The sequence below is a fragment of the Mauremys reevesii genome, linkage group 12 (assembly GCF_016161935.1).
Source record: "Mauremys reevesii isolate NIE-2019 linkage group 12, ASM1616193v1, whole genome shotgun sequence".
Lineage (NCBI taxonomy): Eukaryota > Metazoa > Chordata > Testudines > Geoemydidae > Mauremys > Mauremys reevesii.
Window position 1 is genome coordinate 35,177,131 of NC_052634.1, and position 7,500 is coordinate 35,184,630.

At 69.4% G+C, this 7,500-nt stretch overlaps 1 non-coding gene across 1 annotated transcript; it reads left to right on the forward strand.

The window, feature by feature from the left end:
* The first annotated feature begins 5,796 nt into the window (after nucleotides 1-5,796).
* Nucleotides 5,797-5,915, forward strand: LOC120376153. Its single transcript, XR_005587061.1, has one exon. It is a non-coding gene; the product is annotated as a 5S ribosomal RNA (ribosomal RNA).
* Nucleotides 5,916-7,500: the final 1,585 nt, after the last annotated feature.

Genomic DNA, 7,500 nt, shown 5'->3' on the forward strand with positions numbered 1-7,500 from the left:
TGGACGGGAGCCGGGCGGCGGCCGGGCCCCCGCGAGCCCGACCCTTTCGCCCCGCTTTTCTTTCCCGGCGGCCCTTTCGCTCGATTGGAACGTGACGGCGCGGCTCGGAGGCAGCCGCCGCCGCCTTCCGAGGCGACGCGCTAGAGAAGCAGTCGGCGACCCAGACGGGGAGGGCAGCGAGGGGTACTGGGGCTCCAGCGAGAGGGCGGTACGAGGGTCCCCGAGGGAACCGCAGCGCGCCCCTGCTCGCTCTCGCGACCGTGTTTGGCCCCGCTGAGCCTCGCGGCCGTCTGGGTTTGATTTCGGACCCCTGGGGCGGTCTGCCGGAGCCCCTCGACCTCGCACGGCGGAGATCTCGGCCCCGTACGGGCAACGGAAACGGAGGCGGGGGCGGGGAAGCCGGGCCCGCGCCCGGTCCCCGCCCGCCACCGAGGAGACGCCCTTGGGACGACGGAAGTCGATGTGGGTCCCTGGGATCGGTGCGCGCGAAAAGGCAAAGGGTCCCGATCCGCCTGAACACCGGACGGCCCCACCGTCGGGGTGCCGGCCCGCGAAGGGCCCTTCCCGTCGCGAACGTCAGGGCCACATCGGTCGGGAGGACAGCGGCCGGCGGGACGTTCCCCCTCCTCCGGAGAGCGGGGGGGCGCCGACGCTCGAAGCTCGGGTCCGGCCGCCTGGCCTGCGCGGCGGACGTGCCGGGTTGGCTTCCGACACTTGGGCAGCGAGCCGGGGAAAGGAGGCCGTGGCCGTGGCCGCTTTCCCCCCCGGGCGAGGTCGGGTACCAAACTCGGATTGGTCCCCTAGGCTGAGCTCCGGTTCTCAGAGGTTCTGAAAACCCTGTCCTCAAAAATCTCCGCGCACCTTTTTCAAGGGACACGTCGGAAAAGGCCAGCCCGGAATCAGCGGGACTAACTCGAAAATCGCGCCGACCTCCTGGTTACCTCGGTCGGCCGAGGCGGTTTCGGGCGACCCCTTCCGGACTTCCGCGGCACGACCGACCGCCAGGTCAACCCCGTGCTAGCCGACGGGGTTGACCTGCTCTCCGAGAGGGGACTTGGAAAAAATTTTCAGCCCGCGTCCCCGGGGGTTGACCTGGTGGCCGGGGGGGGACTTTGAATTTTTTTTTCTTCCGACTCGGACGAATATCGATCGGCCCGCTTCCTCCGGCCTTAACCAGGCTGCCGAGCGGCCCGCCGTCCTCGGCCGCGGAGAGTGACTTTCCCCCGGTCGTTTGGATCGGGCGCGTGGAAGTTTTTTTCCAAAATTTGCCCAGAGGCTCCGGGGAGTTCTGCAAGGTCACCCCGGTCCCCGGAGCGGAAAAAAAAATTTTTTTGGAAAAAAGGATCGGGCCCTCCGAGACCGGGTCCTCGCCGCCAGGCAAGCCGCCCAGGGCTCACCCTCCTCGGCCGCGGAGAGTGACTTTCCCCCGGTCGTTTGGATCGGGCGCGTGGAAGTTTTTTTCCAAAATTTGCCCAGAGGCTCCGGGGAGTTCTACTAGGTCACCCCGGTCCCCGGAGCGGAAAAAAAAATTTTTGGAAAAAAGGATCGGGCCCTCCGAGACCGGGTCCTCGCCGCCAGGCAAGCCGCCCAGGGCTCACCCTCCTCGGCCGCGGAGAGTGACTTTCCGCCCGGAGAGATAGCCGGCCACCAGGTAAACCCGGAGCCCCGGAAGACGAAGGGAGAACCGGGTTGACCTGGTGGCCGACCGGAGAGATCGCCGGCCACCAGGTAAACCCGGAGCTCCGACGGCCGTAGGGAGAACCGGGTTGACCTGGTGGCAGGCAGGGGACTTTGAAAAAAAAATCCCCTGCCCGGGAAACAAACCGGCCACCAGGTCAACCCGGCGAAACCAAAGGGTTGGACCGGGTGGTCGGGAAGGGACTTTGAGTCATTTCCTCCCGGACCTTCCGGGGGTCGACTACTAAGCCGGCCCCTTGGACCTGCCCGGGGCCGGACCGTTAAGCCTCACCCCGGAGAGTCTGGGGGACGACAGGGAAGCCTGCCCCGGAGATCCCGGGGGAGGACCGTTAAGCCTGACCCCGCAGAGTCTGGGGGACGGCTGATGAGCCTCCCCGCCGCGGACCTGCCGGGGGTCGACTATTAAGCCGGCCACGGACCCGCCCGGGCTCGACTCTTAAGCCGCCCCCCCGGACCCGCCGGGGATCGACTATTAAGCCGGGCCCGGACCCGCCCTGGCTCGACTATTAAGCCGCCCCCCGGACCCGCCCGGGCTCGACTATTAAGCCCCCCTCGGAGGTCCTGAGGAGCCGCGCTGCGCTGCCCTCGGTGTTGGGGGACCGCCGGCCCGGAAGGCAAACCGGCCACCAGGTCAACCCGTGGAAACCAAAGGGGTGGCCTGGTGGCCGGAAAGCCGACGGGCCGCCAGGTCAACCCGGAGCCCCGGCCGACGAAGGGGAGAACCGGGTTGACCTGCTGCCCGGCCGCAGCGGTCCCCGGCCACCAGGTAAACCCGGAGCTCCGACGGCCGTAGGGAGAACCGGGTTGACCTGCTGCCCGGCCGCAGCGGTCCCCGGCCACCAGGTAAACCCGGAGCTCCGACGGACGTAGGGAGAACCGGGTTGACCTGCTGCCCGGCCGCAGCGGTCCTCGGCCACCAGGTAAACCCGGAGCTCCGACGGCCGTAGGGACGACCGGGTTGACCTGCTGGCCGGCCTGAGCTGTCCCCGGCCACCAGGTAAACCCGGAGCTCCGACGGACGTAGGGAGAACCGGGTTGACCTGCTGGCCGGCCTGAGCGGTCCCCGGCCACCAGGTAAACCCGGAGCTCCGACGGACGTAGGGAGAACCGGGTTGACCTGCTGGCCGGCCTGAGCGGTCCCCGGCCACCAGGTAAACCCGGAGCTCCGACGGCCCTAGGGAGAACCGCGTTGATCTGGTGGCAGGCAAGGGACTTTCAAAAACTCCCCTGCCCGGGAGACCGACCCGCCTCCAGGTCAACCCGTCGAAACCAAAGGTCGGGAAGGGACTTTGAGAAATTTCCTCCCGGACGTGCCGGGGGTCGGCTATTAAGCGGGCCCCTTGGACCTGCCCGGGGCCGGACCGTTAAGCCTCACCCCGGAGTGTCTGGGGGACGACAGGGAAGCCTGCCCCGGAGATCCCGGGGGAGGACCGTTAAGCCTCACCCCGCAGAGTCTGGGGGACGGCTGTTAAGCCTCCCCACCGCGGACCTGCCGGGGGTCGACTATTAAGCCGGCCCCGGAGCTGCCGGGTTTCGACTATTAAGCCGGCCCCGGACCTGCCCGGGGTCGACTATTAAGCCCCCCCTCGGAAGTCCTGAGGAACGGTGCTGCCCTGCCCTCGGTGTGGGGGGACCACCGGCCCGGAAGGCAAACCGGCCACCAGGTCAACCCGTCGAAACCAATGGGGTGACCTGCTGGCCGGCGAGCCAACGGGCCGCCAGGTGAACCCGGAGCCCCGGCCGCTGAAGGGAGAACCGGGTTGACCTGATGGCCGGCCGGAGAGATCGTCGGGCACCAGGTAAACCCGGGGCCCCGAACGACGGCGGGAGAACCGGGTTGACCTGGCGGCCGCCCGGAGAGATCGCCGGCCACCAGGTAAACCCGGAGCTCCGACGGCCGTAGGGAGTACCGGGTTGACCTGCTGCCCGGCCGCAGCGGTAGGCGGCCACCAGGTAAACCCGGAGCTCCGACGGACGTAGGGAGAACCGGGTTGACCTGCTGCCCGGCCGCAGCGGTCCCCGGCCACCAGGTAAACCCGGAGCTCCGACGGCCGTAGGGAGAACCGGGTTGACCTGCTGCCCGGCCGCAGCGGTAGGCGGCCACCAGGTAAACCCGGAGCTCCGACTGACGTAGGGAGAACCGGGTTGACCTGCTGGCCGGCCTGAGCGGTCCCCGGCCACCAGGTAAACCCGGTTCTCCCCTTCGTCGGCCGTAGGGAGAACCGGGTCGATCTGGTGGCAGGCAAGGGACTTTGAAAAACTCCCCTGCCCGGGAGACCAACCCGCCTCCAGGTCAACCCGTCGAAACCAAAGGTCGGGAAGGGACTTTGAGAAATTTCCTCCCGGACGTGCCGGGGGTCGACTATTATGCGGGCCCCGTGGAGCCGCCCGGGGCCGGACGGTTCAGCCTCACCACGGCGTGTCTGGGGACGACAGGAAGCCTGCCCCGGAGATCCCGGGGGAGGACCGTTAAGCCTCACCCCGGAGAGTCTGGGGGACGACTGTTAAGCCTCCCCACCGCGGACCTGCCGGGGGTCGGCTATTAAGCCGGCCCCGGAGCTGCCGGGGGTCGACTATTAAGCCGGGCCCGGACCCGCCCGGGGTCGACTATTAAGCCCCCCTCGGAGGTCCTGAGGAGCCGTGCTGCCCTGCCCTCGGTGTGGGGGGACCGCCGGCCCGGAAGGCAAACCGGCCACCAGGTCAACCCGTCGAAACCAAAGGGGTGGCCCGGTGGCCGGAAAGCCAACGGGCCGCCAGGTCAACCCGGAGCCCCGGCCGCCGAAGGGAGAACCGGGTTGACCTGCTGCCCGGCAGCAGCGGTCACCGGCCACCAGGTCAACCCGGAGCCCCGGCCGCTGAAGGGAGAACCGGCTTGACCTGATGGCCGGCAGGACAGACCGTCGGGCACCAGGTCAACCCGGAGCCCCGGACGACGAAGGGGAGAACCGGGTTGACCTGATGGCCGGCCGGAGAGATCGTCGGGCACCAGGTCAACCCGGAGCCCCGAACGACGAAGAGAGAACCGGGTTGACCTGGTGGCCGCCCGGAGAGATAGCCGGGCACCAGGTCAACCCGGAGCCCCGAACGACCAAGAGAGAACCGGGTTGACCTGGTGGCCGCCCGGAGAGATCGCCGGCCACCAGGTAAACCCGGAGCTCCGACGGCCGAAGGGAGAACCGGGTTGACCTGCTGCCCGGCAGCAGCGGTCCTCGGCCACCAGGTAAACCCGGAGCTCCGACGGACGTAGGGAGAACCGGGTTGACCTGCTGCCCGGCCGCAGCGGTCCCCGGCCAGCAGGTCAACCCGGAGCTCCGACGGCCGTAGGGAGAACCGGGTTGACCTGCTGGCCGGCCTGAGCTGTCCCCGGCCACCAGGTAAACCCGGAGCTCCGACGGACGTAGGGAGAACCGGGTTGACCTGCTGGCCGGCCTGAGCGGTCCCCGGCCACCAGGTAAACCCGGAGCTCCGACGGCCGTAGGGAGAACCGGGTTGACCTGCTGGCCGGCCTGAGCGGTCCCCGGCCACCAGGTAAACCCGGAGCTCCGACGGACGTAGGGAGAACCGGGTTGACCTGCTGGCCGGCCTGAGCGGTCCCCGGCCACCAGGTAAACCCGGAGCTCCGACGGCCGTAGGGAGAACCGGGTTGACCTGCTGGCCGGCCTGAGCTGTCCCCGGCCACCAGGTAAACCCGGAGCTCCGACGGCCGTAGGGAGAACCGGGTTGACCTGCTGCCCGGCCGCAGTGCTGCCCTCCTGTGGACAAACTTGAGATGACCTCGAGACCGACCGACCGGCCGTCGGGTCGACCCGGTCGGTGGACCTGTTCTCCGGGTGGGCGATCGGACGGCTCCCCTCTCCCCCGCCCCTCGCACCGTGGGTCCCCCAGGCCGGGCGCCACCGGCAGGGTCCCTCCCGGGCGGGCGGGAGCCGCTGGGACGCTCCGGGGCGTGGGAGCGGATCGCCCCCCCGCCGAGACCGGGACCCGGCCGCCGGGCGAGCGGCCCGGGGCGCGCCCTGCCCGGCCGCGGCCGGGGACTGCCTCCCGGCCGTTTGGCTCGGGCCCGGGGAGGGAAGCGGGCGAGGAGGCTCGGAGCCGGGTGCCTACGGCCATACCGGACCGAAAGCCCCCGATCCCGTCCGATCTCGGAAGGTAAACCGTCCCGGGCCTGGCTAGTACTTGGATGGGTGACCGCCTGGGAATCCCAGGTGCCGTAGGCAAATTTTCCCGGTCCCGGCCGGCTCCCTCCTTTTCCGGGGAGGGAGGAACCGCGGCGGGGGCCCGAAGGCCCCCTCCTCGCTCCCGAGGCCCCCCCACCACCACCGAGGAGGACCCGCGGCTCCCGAAGCCTCGGGGGGACCCCCCACCCCCGGGGCCCATGGGCGGACGAGGAGTTTGGGGGAGGACCGTTAAGCTTACCCCCGGACTGCTTCGGGAGGACCGTCAAGCCTCACCCCGCAGAGTTTGGGGGACGACAGGGAAGCCTGCCCCGGAGATCCCGGGGGAGGACCGTTAAGCCTCACCCCGCGGAGTCTGGGGGACGACAGGGAAGCCTGCCCCGGAGATCCCGGGGAGGGGACCGTTAAGCCTCACCCCGGAGAGTCTGGGGGACGACTGTTAAGCTGACCCCCGGGGGAGGACCGTCGAGCCTGACCCCGCAGAGTTTGGGGGACGACAGGGAAGCCTGGCCCCGGAGATCCCGGGGGAGGACCGTTAAGCCTCACCCCGCAGAGTCTGGGGGAACGACTGTTAAGCTTTCCCCCCGGACTGCTGGGGGAACGACCGTTGAGCCTCCCCCCGGACCTGCCCGGGGGGGTCGACTATTAAGCCGGGCCCGGACCCGCCCGGGGATCGACTATTAAGCCGGGCCCGGACCCGCCCGGGGTCGACTATTAAGCCGGCCCCGGACCCGCCCGGGGTCGACTATTAAGCCCCCCTCGGAGGTCCTGAGGTGCGGTGCTGCGCTGCACCCGGTGTGGGGGGACCGCCGGCCCGGAAGGCAAACCGGCCACCAGGTCAACCCGTCGAAACCAATGGGGTGACCTGCTGGCCGCAGTGGTCCCCGGCCACCAGGTCAACCCGGAGCTCCGGCCGGCGAAGGGAGAACCGGGTTTACCTGATGGCCGGCCGCAGGGGTCCCCGGCCAGCAGGTCAACCCGGAGCTCTGACGCCCGTAGGGAGAACCGGGTTGACCTGGTGGCCGGCCGCCGCGGTCCGCGGCCACCAGGTCAACCCGGAGCTCCTGCCGGCGAAGGGAGAACCGGGTTGACCTGGTGGCAGGCAAGGCACTTTGAAAAATTCCCCCTGCCCGGAAGACAAACCGGCCACCAGGTCAACCCGTCGAAACCAATGGGGTTGACCTGGTGCTCGGGAAGGGACTTTGAAAAATTTCCCCCCGGACCTGCCGGGGCTCGACTATTAAGCCGGCCCCGGAGCTGCCGGGGATCGACTATTAAGCCGGGCCCGGACCCGCCCGGGGTCGACTATTAAGCCCCCCTCGGAGGTCCTGAGGAGCGGTGCTGCGCTGCACCCGGTGTGGGGCGGACCGCCGGCCCGGAAGTCAAACCGGCCACCACGTCAACCCGTCGAAACCAATGGGGTTGACCTGGTGGTCGGGAAGGGACTTAGAAAAATTTGCCCCCGGACCTGCTGGGGGTCGACTATTAAGCCGGCCCCGGACCCGCCCGGCGTCGACTATTAAGCCCCCCTCGGAGGTCCTGAGGAGCGGTGCTGCGCTGCACCCGGTGTGGGGGGACCGCCGGCCCGGAAGGCAAACCGGCCACCAGGTCAACCCGTCGAAACCAA